We start from the raw sequence: 12,335 nt of genomic DNA, 5'->3' as shown, positions 1-12,335 counted from the left end.
GATTATGGATAGTTTTGATTAGCTGCTCTGAAAGGGGTGGATGAAAAGGGTTAGGCTTTTCCCGGCCTGCTGTCGAAACTATTCCAAGCCCAGGGCACTAGCCCAAAGGCAGCTGGACAGACAAAGCAGTGAGCCTGCCTTTACATTAACCAATAAAATTTATGAACTGAAAGGTGGGTTTTGTGTAATCCCCACATGTCACAAAATAGTTATTCTTTTGACTTGCCACCCTCATCCACCACCACCACCCCCCTTAGCAATGAGCAAAACAAAAACAGGCAGACTGGTCTCTGTTTTGAGAGATTTTTCATCTCTCAACTGGTTTGCAAAGTTTCTCTCAAGTAGGCTTCCACGTTGGATGGATCCAAGGAAATCGCTTCTGACGGAGTAGGGGTTTGGTAAGATTTCTTAGACTGTTGGAATTAATAGTTGATTGAAGGCCATCTCCACCCACGTGATGAGGAAGTCTGTCATCCCAGCACGGAGGCAAGGGGACAGTCGGAGTTTAAGATGTTCCAGCTGTTAAGTATGAGGCCCTTAAAAAGGGAGGGGGCATACTAGAACCATCAATCAAAGAGTCAATCTTTAACATACAGATGTATTTGCTAAGGGTGTGATGTGGCTTTGGGACTAGGGTATGTTGGCCTGTTTTGACATATTAAGAATTCACATTCTTCTTGTGTATGTGTTTTTTGTTCCCCCCCCCACCCACACACACACAAGGTTTCCCTGTGTAGCCCATACTGTCTTGGAACTCACTATGTAGACCAGGCTAGCCTTGAACTTAGAGATTCCCCCTGCTTCTGCCTCCTCAGTGCTGGAATGAAAGGCTTATGCTACCACCACCTGGCTGAATTCACATACTTTTCCAGGTGGAAATGACCCCTGCCCCTTCCCCTCTTTGAATTGTCTAAGCCAGCCCCTAACTCACAATGTCCCAATTCACACCCCACCCCACCACACACACATACAAGATGGGGTTGCAGGCAAGGCATACTGCGTCCTATTCCTTGACTTCCTTTATTCTATTCCTTAATTATTTTCCAAGAATGAAAGCCTCTTGTGGCAGAGGCTTGACAGAAAAAAACAATTTTCAAATACTGATCGTAGGGTTCCCCCCCCCCACAGACTTAATAATGAGCAACTGTTTTCAACTATTTTAATATATTTCCCTTAAAATGGGCACTCTGAAAAGAAATTAATCACCCTAGCTGGGTGTGATGGTGCATGTTTTAACACTAGTACTCAAGAGGCAGAAGCAAGTAAATCTCTGAGTTCAAGACCAGCCTTGTCTACACAGTGAGTTCTAAGACATCCAGGGCTATGTAGAGAGACCCTGTTTCCAGAGAAACAGACAGACAGAGAACTAGAATGATTTGGTCTACATTTCAGGCTGACCAGAGATTCACACACCATCAGAACCTTTCTTTCTCAAGGAAGAAGGGAGGGAGGGAGGGAGGGAGAGGAAGAAAGGATCAGTTTTGCAATTCAAATGGTTTACAATCTTTGTCTTCCATGGGATTGAAGGAGGCCTAACCTAGCTGTCAGGAGGTAACTCACTAGAAGTCATTTCTGGTGACAGCTCAGCCTGTGCTGCTGCTCTCTGTCACCTGTCATTGGGGAACAAAACTCAGAGAGGGACTTCTCACCACTCCCAGCTCACCCAGCAGTAGAAGAGGGGGATAGGCTAATTTGTGCCTTCTGTCAGTTTCTGTGGTGTAAATACTTTCACTGTGGTTGATTTCAACCCACCAATGAAACCTCACTGAACATGGAATTGGGAAGTGGTCTGCAGTGCTTATATAACACAATTGGTATTAACATTTCAAAATTTATTATTTTCACTTCAAGACAGGATCTAGCTAAATTGGCCCAAACTGGCTTTAAACTTGTGACACTCCTATGTACCCTTCCCAGATCGCTGGGATCACAGGCCTAGGTCACATCTGGCTGCTGTAAAGAATCTTAAGAACATAAATTAATAATAAATGTATAATGAAAAAATTCAGAAGTGATAAGCTTTGAGCGATTTCCTTCTGGTTTGTCTATTTTATGATGGTGGTTGTGCTGATGGCTAACTTTATGTTTCAAAGTTTAAAAACTGCTGTGCTTAGAATTACAAAACAAAATTGGACCTTCAAATGTCAAGGGATTTTAAGGGTTGTTTTTGCAATTGCCTGGTCTTGTGTAGCTTTAACAAAACTTGCTGTTTATACAAGGTAATAGGCCACAAGGTTAACTGTGTTCCTGCTTCTGTAAACATCTTGTTTTTGCTGGAGATAATCAGACACCTGCAAGGTGAATGTTTAAAAACAAAACAAAATAGCAGGAGGTGGTGGCACACCCTGTTCTAGGCAGTGCTGGGGAGGCAGAGGCAGGTGGATCTCTGCGTGTTGGAGACCAGGACAGCCAGAGCTACACAGAGAGACCCTGTCTCAAAAACAAACAAAAGCACTAAAATAAAAATAAAAAACAATGTAACTATGTTCTTTGTCTTTATAAACCCCTAACTAATGTGGCTAGGAGATAAGCTTGGGAATTGCCAGTCCAGCCCGTAGAACTGGCTCCATTAATTTGAATAAAAGCCTCCACTTCGTTAAAATGTATTCGTGGTCAGACTGGTGAATCTCTGAGGATCCAGAACCGTAACAGTTTATGTCGTACTGGTGACTGACCCAAAGGGGCACATAAGTTAAGCAAGTACCCTACCACTGAGATGTACTGCCAGCCTTTCTGTGTGTGTGTGTGTGTGTGTGTGTGTGTGTGTGTGTGTGTGTGTGTGTATGTAACTTATAGTAATAGTTAGGTTTAACAAGTAGCTCACAGAGTGCCTCAGATTAGATTCTTCTGAAGCATTTCCTGATGCTGACATCTGGAAAACATCAAAATGAAAACTAGGGGTAGAGTTGTAGCTAAAATCTGTTCTACCCTAGTGTGAGCAATATTCATCCAAGCTTAAAATTATCAAGAAGAAAGGAAATGCCCCACTCTGCAGCAAGACATTCCCAACAAAATTTCACCTTTTCTGCTTAATAAGTACTGATCAGACTTGTTCGGACTGGTTTTAGGACTGTGTAGTTATTTATTTTAGATTGATTCTGCTGTAGTAGGGATCGAACCCAGGACTTCAGGACTTCATGCACACTGGGCAAGTGTTCTGCCACTGCAGCCTCAGCTCTTGACTCCATGTGTCAAAGTGCACACTTTAAACCTCACGCTTCAACTGGTGTCAGGACACAATCCCCCATCACCTGTGTAAGTTCACATAATTTATGCTCTCTTTTCCACGAATTAAAATGTAAAAATGGGGGTGGTATTCTTTAGAATATGGGCATGTATGCTGCTGGTGGCACAGACCTTTAATCCCAGCTCTACGGAAGCTAAGGCAGGTGAGTTCAAGGCCAGCCTGGTCTATACAGGACAGCCAGTGCTACACAGAGAAATCCTGTGTGGAAAACAAAACAAAGAAAAAAAAAAAAAAAAAAACTGGGCAGTGGTGGTGCACGCCTTTAATCCCAGCGAGTCAGAGGCAGGTGGATCTCTGTGAGTTCGAAGCCAGCCTGTTTATAGAGTGAGTTCTAAGATAGCCAGGACTATTGCACAGAGAAATCCTGTCTTGAAAAATAAAGTTAAAAAAAAAAGAAAGGAAGGAAAGAAAAAGAAAGCTGCTTAATTATTACAAGACTTTTTAAAATACGTAATATGGGCTGGGCAATGGTGGCTCAGGCCTTTAATCCCAGCTTCGGAAGGCTGAGGCAGGTGTGCCTCTGTGAGTTCGAGGCCAGCCTGGTCTGTAGAGTGAGCCCAAGAAGAGCCAAGGCTGCAGAGACAGAAGGACAGCAAATCTGAGACCAGCTGGTCTAGATATTGAAGCAAATAGAGGAGCCGGGGAGATGGCATTCTCGTTCTCACGTGGTGAACATTCATATACTTGTTGAGCCCACCCGCATAAACATACAGAAACGTTATCAGTAAGTCTCGTATCTAAAAAATAGAATGTGAGCAAATTCTGTGGCAGAGTGTGGAGTGTAAATGCAAGTGTGAGTAGAGATGCCAGTAATGTAAACTGTTCGTGTATTTTCTTAAAGGTTCATTCATTTTTATATTGTGTGTGCAAGTGTTTTGCCTACACCACATGTGTGCCTGGTGACGGAGGAAGCAGAAAAAGACATCAGATCCCCTGAAACTGGAAGTAGAGTTACAGATGGCTGTGAATCATCATATGGATCCTGCGAACCAAACCTGGGTCTTCTGCAACATCAGCCAGTGCCGTTAACCACTGAATCATCTCTCAGGCCCCTGATCTTTTCTGTTTTTCTTTTTAGATGGACTGTTGAAAATAGCCAACTGTTGGGGCATTTGATTCAACGGGATACTTGTAAAAGAACAATGTAAACATTTTATTTGTAAGTGTATGAATTTACAATAAACTGCAAAGTACAATCCTTGCAACTATTTAAGCAACTATAGAAAAATGTGAGCTACTAACTTTAAAATGTGCCTTTAAAATGATAGTAACTTGGGGAGAGTACTGCCTGAAGAGGTTGAAAATGGCAAGTTTATAGTTAGCAAAAGTATTTTGCAGACTGGAGACATGGCTCATGGGGGCTGGAGACAAGGCTCAGTGGTTAAGAGTTTTGACTGCTCTTGTACAGGGCCTGGGTTCAATTCCCAGCAACCATACAGCAGCTCACAACTCTCTGTAACTCCAGAATTCACCACCTTCACACAGATTTTCATGCAGGTAAAACACCGATGCACACAAAATAGAAATAAGTAAATTATTTTTTAAGTATTTTGTGCCGGGTGTTGGTGGTACATGCCTTTAATCCCAGCACTTGGGAGGCAAGAAGCAGGCAGATCTCTGTGAGTACAGCCTGGTCTATAGAGCTAGTTCCAGGACAGGCTCCAAAGCAATAAAGCGAAACCCTGTCAGGAAAAACAAAACAAAAACAAACAAACAAAACCAAAACAAAACAAAAAAGTATTTTGCAAGACTGTCTCAACCACCTGGAACTTCATTATCCCTTTTTCAAGTCCTGAGAATCTCTTTGAAGGGGTAAAAATATGCATTGATTCAGTGACCCACGGATTAATGGGAATTGAACCTGGGCTTCTTGGCTTGGGAGCAGAGAATATGCATCAACAGTCCTCATTCGGCAGAAACACTGGTCTGGGGAGGCAGAAACAGGTGGATTACCTAAAGCTTGTAGCCGGCCAGTCTAACCTACTCATCCAATTCCAGACCAAAGAGAGACCCTGTCTCAAAAAAATAGTGGTGGTCCATCCACTCCTTTAATCTCAGCACTCAGGAGTGAAAGGCAAGGAAATCTCTGTGAGTCTCAGGCCAGCTAAAGCTACACAGTAACACTCTGTCAAAACAAAATAACAACAACAACAAAAGCTGAATAGTTACACACACACACACACACACACACACACACACACACACACACACACACTTTATAATAGCAAATTAAGGTCCTGCATGGAGTTGAAGTTAAACTTGCAAAACAGAAAACCAAAAAGAAAAGAAAGAGCTGGCTAAAACAAAATCTAGTTTTAAAAATCTTGATTGCGTGTGTGTGTGTGTGTGTGTGTGTGTGTGTGTGTGTGTGTGATAAAGGGGTAGTGCACATGTGTGAGGATGAAAATGTGGGGTCACAGGGTAAGTATGTGGATTTGGTTCTCTCTGTCCACCTTTATTCTAGTTTATGGATGGAATTCTGAAGTCATCAGGCTTGTACAGCAAGCACTTTATGCACCGAGCCATCACACCAGCCCCTTACATAGTTTTTATACTCAGAAGTTGGTTCCAGGAATTGCAAAGATGGAGTAAAGTTTGCAAGGCAGTTTGTTCCCCTGCTCCTGGGGCAACTAGGAGGATGAGGATGCAGTGGCGGGCACATAGCACATACTCAGCTGTGCTGGTTTCTGCTCCCATTTCCTTATTTTCTATCCCTGAGTTGGAGGGAGTCCAAGGAACATCTTGGGCCACATACTTATGTCATCCCCTCACTTCATTTCAAGCAAATAAAAGTGATTTGGAGTATCGTCAGGCAACCTCCTCCAACAGAACTTAAAAAGCTGCCGAGGCATGACCCGTAACAGAGGTGGGAGAGCTCTCCCTTCTCTCAAACTCAGGCTGGGTGTGGTCCTGGAGTGTCAGAGGCTCCAAGCCCAAGTTCTCCAAACTGTCATTAGATGCTCCATCTCCCGGAAGTCCTGGATCCTTCGCCTTCTAACTTTCATCTCTCCTTCCACAATGTCTAGTGTTCCTCCTTTTGAGTAATTGTCCCTTCCCATCTTGTGTTAGAAGGCTCTTTAATTAGAAGGAGTGGGGCTACATTCCTGGCTGTGTGATCTGGAGCAAGACACTACCTCTCTGTGTCCCCATGTCCTCATATACCACTCTGGAGTCCTCGGAAGAATGTTGACAGCATGGTGCTCAGCCCAATGCCTTGCCCATAAACCGCTTGGAATCAAAGAGGTCTCCCGTGTAAGCGTATTGAGACATTCCTCTCCACAGGAGCAGCCCGCATACAGTACACACCCGTCATTTTAGCGCTGTTTTCAGAAGAGCTAAGGCACTCTCTCCCAGAATGGTGCCATCGCTTTCCGATCTTCCTCACTCCGCTCAAACCTCTCCCCAGTTCTACATAAGACAGCCTGGACTTTGCAGAGTTTATGGAATGTCCAGCCGCCCCTGCCTTGCATAACCACAGAAACTGGAAACACTCTGGTCAGAAGGTTCCTCCTAGGCCACTGGGTCCAACAGAGCCTCCATTGTGAGATAGGCAAACCAAGGCCAGTACTGGGAGTCAGCAGCCACCAGAGGTATTTGCAGGTTCTGAAAATAACTCCTCCGGTTACTCTGTGCTTTGCCTAATTTTTTCCTCATCTGACATCATGGATTTGGTTTTTTGCTTGTTTGTCATCTGTTTTGCCTGTGGGATATGAGATGCACAAGGTAGGGATATTTGCCTGGCCGATGGATGTATCTATCCACATTACCTGCAGGGTGTGGTGGCATATGCCTTTAATCCTAGCACTTGAGAGGCAGAGGCAGGCTGATCTTTGAGTTCAAGGCCAGCCTGATCACCAGAGTGAGTTCCAGGACAGCTGGGGGTAAACAGAGAAACCCTGTCTCAAAAAAAAAAAAAAAAAAAAAAAAAAACCAATGCAAACTAAACAACAACAAAAAAACGGTTCCATCCTGCAGGGAAGCTCCTTAAGTAGGAAGGCAAACAAGTCAAAATAGCTTCAGGAAGTCCCTGAAATTGACAGATGCACTAACCCCCCTCCCTTCCTGTCAGAGGAAACCATGAAAGCAGAAAAGCAGAGCCAAGAAAGACTGAGAAGAGACCAGACCAGCTGCTTGGAAGAAGCAGGGACCAGAGTCACTTGGAAAGGATGCTCTCCAACCCGTGGAGCTGCCAGCAGGCTGTGCGGTGTGCTCCAGGTTCCCAGCTTTTGTGAGCTGTCACCCATGCTGGGTGGACCTGGGTGACGCAGTTGTCTCTGATTCATTTTGTTCCTGAAGTAACCCCTCACCCTCATTTCTCTAAGTAACCCCAATAAAACCATAGACTCACCAAGTTAGGCTTTGGTGGTATCTGTACGTTGGTATGTTGTGGGATCTCTATCTAGAGTGAGTAGATGTCTCTTGAAGAAAAGCTTTGTCACATGACAACTCTGTGGGCTATACTTTGGGTTAACATCTCTCTCTAAATTCAGCTCTTGCAAATGTAAGAAACATGTCTCCTCAAATACTTTTTAAAAAATGAGAGCAGATGCAGAAGCACACACCTATAACCCCAGCGCTGAGAAGGCAGAGGCAGGAGAATGGAAAAATAGTGGGCTCCATATTAAGAGAGGAAAGGAACTGAAGAAGGGGTGGGAACAGAAAGGGGATTTGGAGAAGTGGATTCCAAACCAAGACTAAAGAAAAACACACACTGTGGTGATTTTTCTGGGCTTGTAAACTTGTAAACTGCAGATTTTTTTTCTCCTTCTCTTTCTTTTTCCTTCCTTCTTCCCTCCCTCCCTCCCTTCCTCCCTCCTTCCCTTTCTCCTTCCCTCCCTTCTTTCTTTTTTATTCTACCTAAGACTGGATCTCTCCACATAGTCCTAGCTGTCCTGGAACTCACTATGTAGATCAGTCTGGCCTCAAATTTAAAATGATGTGCCTGCCCCTGCCTCCCAAGTGCTGGGAAAATTCAAGGTGTACACCACCATGCCTGACCCTTCTTCTTTTCCTCGTCCTCCCCCATCCCCCTCCCCCTCACTCTCCTCTTCCTCCTACCTTGGAACTTGCTAGATCCCTGCTTTCAGCAGATGTGCACTGCCTTAGCTCCAACCCTGTGAGCCTGCATGGTCTTTATTTGAGAGGGTTCTCTTCCCTAGGTGTATGCTTCTCTCCCTTCTGTTGACGTACTGAGTCTCCCTCCTCTAGTCTGCACAGCGGGGACAGTCATTCTCATTGGCTTCTCCAGGAGACATCTGTTGTTCTGTGACTAGAGATCTATCTACCCCTGAGACCACAGTATGCATTATCAGTCTGTTTTAAGAGCAGGCATTTGGCTTCTCGCATCCCAAGCTGAGACTGTTAACAGCACCTTCACCTTGACCTCATGAAGTCAGTAGTTTATCTCTTGCTTTGCAAGAGAGAAAGGAGAAATGACAGCAAAAGTGTAAAGAAGCTTCCCCCAACTGACCGCCAAACCCACCACCAAGTAATGTGTGCCATTGCTGTTTACCACTGAGATCTGGGGCTGCTGATTATGCAGCAAATGCTGACTAGTGTAGGATTCAACCCCAGGGTTCTTTGATTCTGTCTGTCTTTCCATTCTGTCCCACCAAGCTTCCAGCCCTGCATCCCGCTCTAGAAAACACACTTACACACACACACACACACACACACACACACACACACGAATGAATGAGCATACATACACTCACAATCATTTCAAAGGGCTGGTGCTGTTACAGGCCCTCTTTCTCTTCCCCCTTTCTGTGCTTTGGTACTGAGCAAGCATTCTACCTCTGAGATACACTTACAGTTGCAGTCATCCAGCAGCAACCGAGGAAACCAAAGCATAGAGGAAACCAATGAGTTGTCTTGGGGGCAAAGCTTCACTTGGAAATCCATCCCTTGGATTCTGGCCCTGGGCCAATTCTGCCCTTGACACAGACCATCACCTGGGCTCTTCCGTGCTGTGGGCATGATGCCATGCAGTTTGCACACACAGCTTTGGGAGCTGAATGCAGTGAGGATTGTAGGACAGTGAACCAGGCATTTCTCTGAGCTTCTCTTAGCCTCCCAAGTTTTCCATGCCCCCTTGAAGTCCTCTTCCTTAATTCAACATTCGGTCATAGGGCAGGCCATGCACCTGTGCTACAGATGTTACCAAAACCAGTATAAGCTCATCACAAAGAGCTGTGGGTGCAGAGGAAGGTCCTAGGGAAGGGAGGTAAGGATTCCACGAAGAGAATTTGCTTGCTGAGTGTGCACAAAGCCTCAGGTTCATCACTAGCATGAGCCTGCAAGAGGAGCATAAGTCTACAATCCTAAACATGCCTGGCTCTGACCGTCATCGTGTGCATGTCCACGGTGATTCATCTCATGTCTCTGGTTTTGCTTCTTTCTCTATCTGTTTGCTGACACCCAGCTGTTAGAAACACTTTGACTACAATGACTGGCTTGTCCTTGTCCTGGCTCACATTCCTCACCTTTCAGGATGAATTTAAAATACTACTTCCTCAGAGACTTTCCTACAAAGACCAGCTCATTTCCCTGTTCCAGTACATATTCCTTTATTATTATTATTGTTACTATTATTATTAATTTTGGGGGGAGGGCTGAGAGTATGTGCGCCGTAACAGGCATATAAAGTTCAGAAGACAGTCCTGTGGTACAGTGGGCTCAAGGGATCCATCAGCTGCGCACAGCAAACACCTTTACCCACTAGGCCATCCCACCAGCCCGTCACACATACATGTTCACAGCTATGTGTTTGTGCTTGTCCTTGTCCCTTGTACATTACCCCTTTTGTGCTCTACAGCCCTGAGGAGGAGGGCCTGTTTCTAGTTTGCATTCATGCTGTATCCCACAGCCTAGCACAGCGCCAGCTACTTAGTAAGCACTCAGAAATACTTGTAAGGACACGGCAGACAGACGAACAACTCCCCTCCCTGACCTCCACCTCTTCCCTTGCTTTCCCCAAACTCTGCTCCTCTGTTCGTGTCCGGGGGGGGGGTGTTGTGAGTTGATAAGGGCAGGGGCCTTTACCAGCTGCTCTGCCTCACCAGCCCCTTCACAATTTTCACCGCTTGATATTAAATATTGCATGACCCCCTGACTTGCTTGTCTGTGGCCTTCATGAGGCCATCACGTCTCCTCTTCATTAACTATTCATTTGTGCCGCCAGAACCTGTTCATGGAAAACAATATACATCCAATGAATATTTATCAAATAAACGAACAACCTAGAAAAAGAAAAGTCTGGGTGGTAACGCTAAGAGCGTGGAGTCACTTCTAGGCAGGGACAGGGAGTTGCGTCTATCACAGGGTCAGGAATGCTAAGAGATGGGCATGACAGCACATGCTGCAATTCCAGCACGAGCGGCTGAGCATGAAGATGAGTATGAGGTCAACCTGGACTACATAATGAGTTGCAGGCCAGCCTGGCCTATACAACGAGACCCCATCTCAAAAACAAAGCAAAGAAGAATTAGGTAAGAAATTATGTTGTGAAGCAGAGATGTAATCGTTTGAGAATATTTTGCCTCTCTTCTTCCTTTCCAAAGTGTCTTAGTCATCAGTAACCAATGCCTGGAGCAGAGTCCTATATTTAAGATGAATAGTACCATCCAACCAGAGGCCCAGCCACCCACTGTCATGCCTGGAATCACCTACCGCCATGGAGAGATGGTTTGCAGAAAACTATCAGTGATCAGGCTTAGGACACAGAAACCTTTCTCCCCTCCTCTGGTGTACGGGAAGAATTGGCCATTTGTGGAGAGAAGGCATACGCCAGGTGTTTCTTAATTGTGTTAGCATTGTTTTGTTTGGGTTGCAGCGCTGGGGATGGAATCCAGGACCTCGTGCTTGCTGCTCTGACTTGCTAGCTCTAGCCATTGTGGTTCTTCGTTTGATTATTCCTGCTGAGAAGACCCACCATGCACCAGCTGACTGTGAGTGTTTTCCTCCTCTGAGCCTCAGTATTCTGTGAAATAGCAGTATTTATGCTCACCCTGCTGAGAAAAACAGATGAGGTTGCTTAGGTGAGAGTTTTGTATAAACTGTCACATCCAGCACACTGACCTGGGTTGGAGTTCAGCCCTGCCCCTTTCTGGAGGTGTGGCTTTGGGCAAATAGTGCCTTTCTCTGTGCCCCAGGTTCTTTATCTGCTAAGTGTGAATATTAATAGTACTTACTACTCACAGGCTTGTTTTAGAAGTCAAATAAGGGCCAAATGAGATAACAGAAGCCTGTGGCATATAGTAGGTGCCCAGCAAATGTTCCTCCTCAAACACATGTGTGCACACACAGCCCTTGATGCAACGAGAGTAACAAAGTGTTCTCAGTTTGGAGGAGAAACCAGGCAGCCAATGAGCTCGCTCTCTAGTTTCCATTCTAAGAAAGGAACTCACTGGCTAGAGTCCAGGCTACTCAGTGATGTAGAGAGTAGGAACCAATGCCAGCCTCCCACATGGAGTTTCCAAAAAGTGTGAGCACAGTGTTGCATAACCTGTCTCCGGAGAACTTCCACAAACTATTCCCCAAAAGGAAACATGAGCAGGGCTATGGAGCAACCTCAGGAGGGAGGAGTGGGGCACAGGTGGGGCTGGGACTGCTTAGAGAAGCTGCTGGCCCTGATGGCACAGGCCTGTAATCTAAGCTATGCCAGAGGCTGAGACAGGGGGATCACAAGTTCAAAGCCTGTCAGGAGAACAGAGTCAGCCTGGGCAACTTAAAATACAAAGTGAAAATAGGGCCAAGGAAACCGGTCGACAGTAGAGCACTGGCCAAGCATGAGCGAGGTCCTAGGACCAGACTCCAGTACTAAAAGATGCACGGACAGACACACACAGAAGGAACCGTAGGCTCTGGGCTTATTCTGTCTGATACTTAGAGTAAGATCCTTGTCTCAGCTCTAAGAGCTTAGGTATTTCCACTCCCACATTCCAAAGGAAGAAATAACAGCAGTAATTAATACTGCCAACATTTACACAACACTGCCTGCTTATCAGGCTAAGCACACATTTGATCTTCAGTACAGCCCACAATAGGGGTGCTACTGTGATCCCTGTGTTATGGAAGAGGAAACCAT

This window comes from Phodopus roborovskii, unplaced genomic scaffold (genome assembly GCF_943737965.1).
Source record: "Phodopus roborovskii unplaced genomic scaffold, PHOROB, whole genome shotgun sequence".
Classification (NCBI taxonomy): domain Eukaryota; kingdom Metazoa; phylum Chordata; class Mammalia; order Rodentia; family Cricetidae; genus Phodopus; species Phodopus roborovskii.
This window is presented reverse-complemented; position numbering follows the sequence as displayed.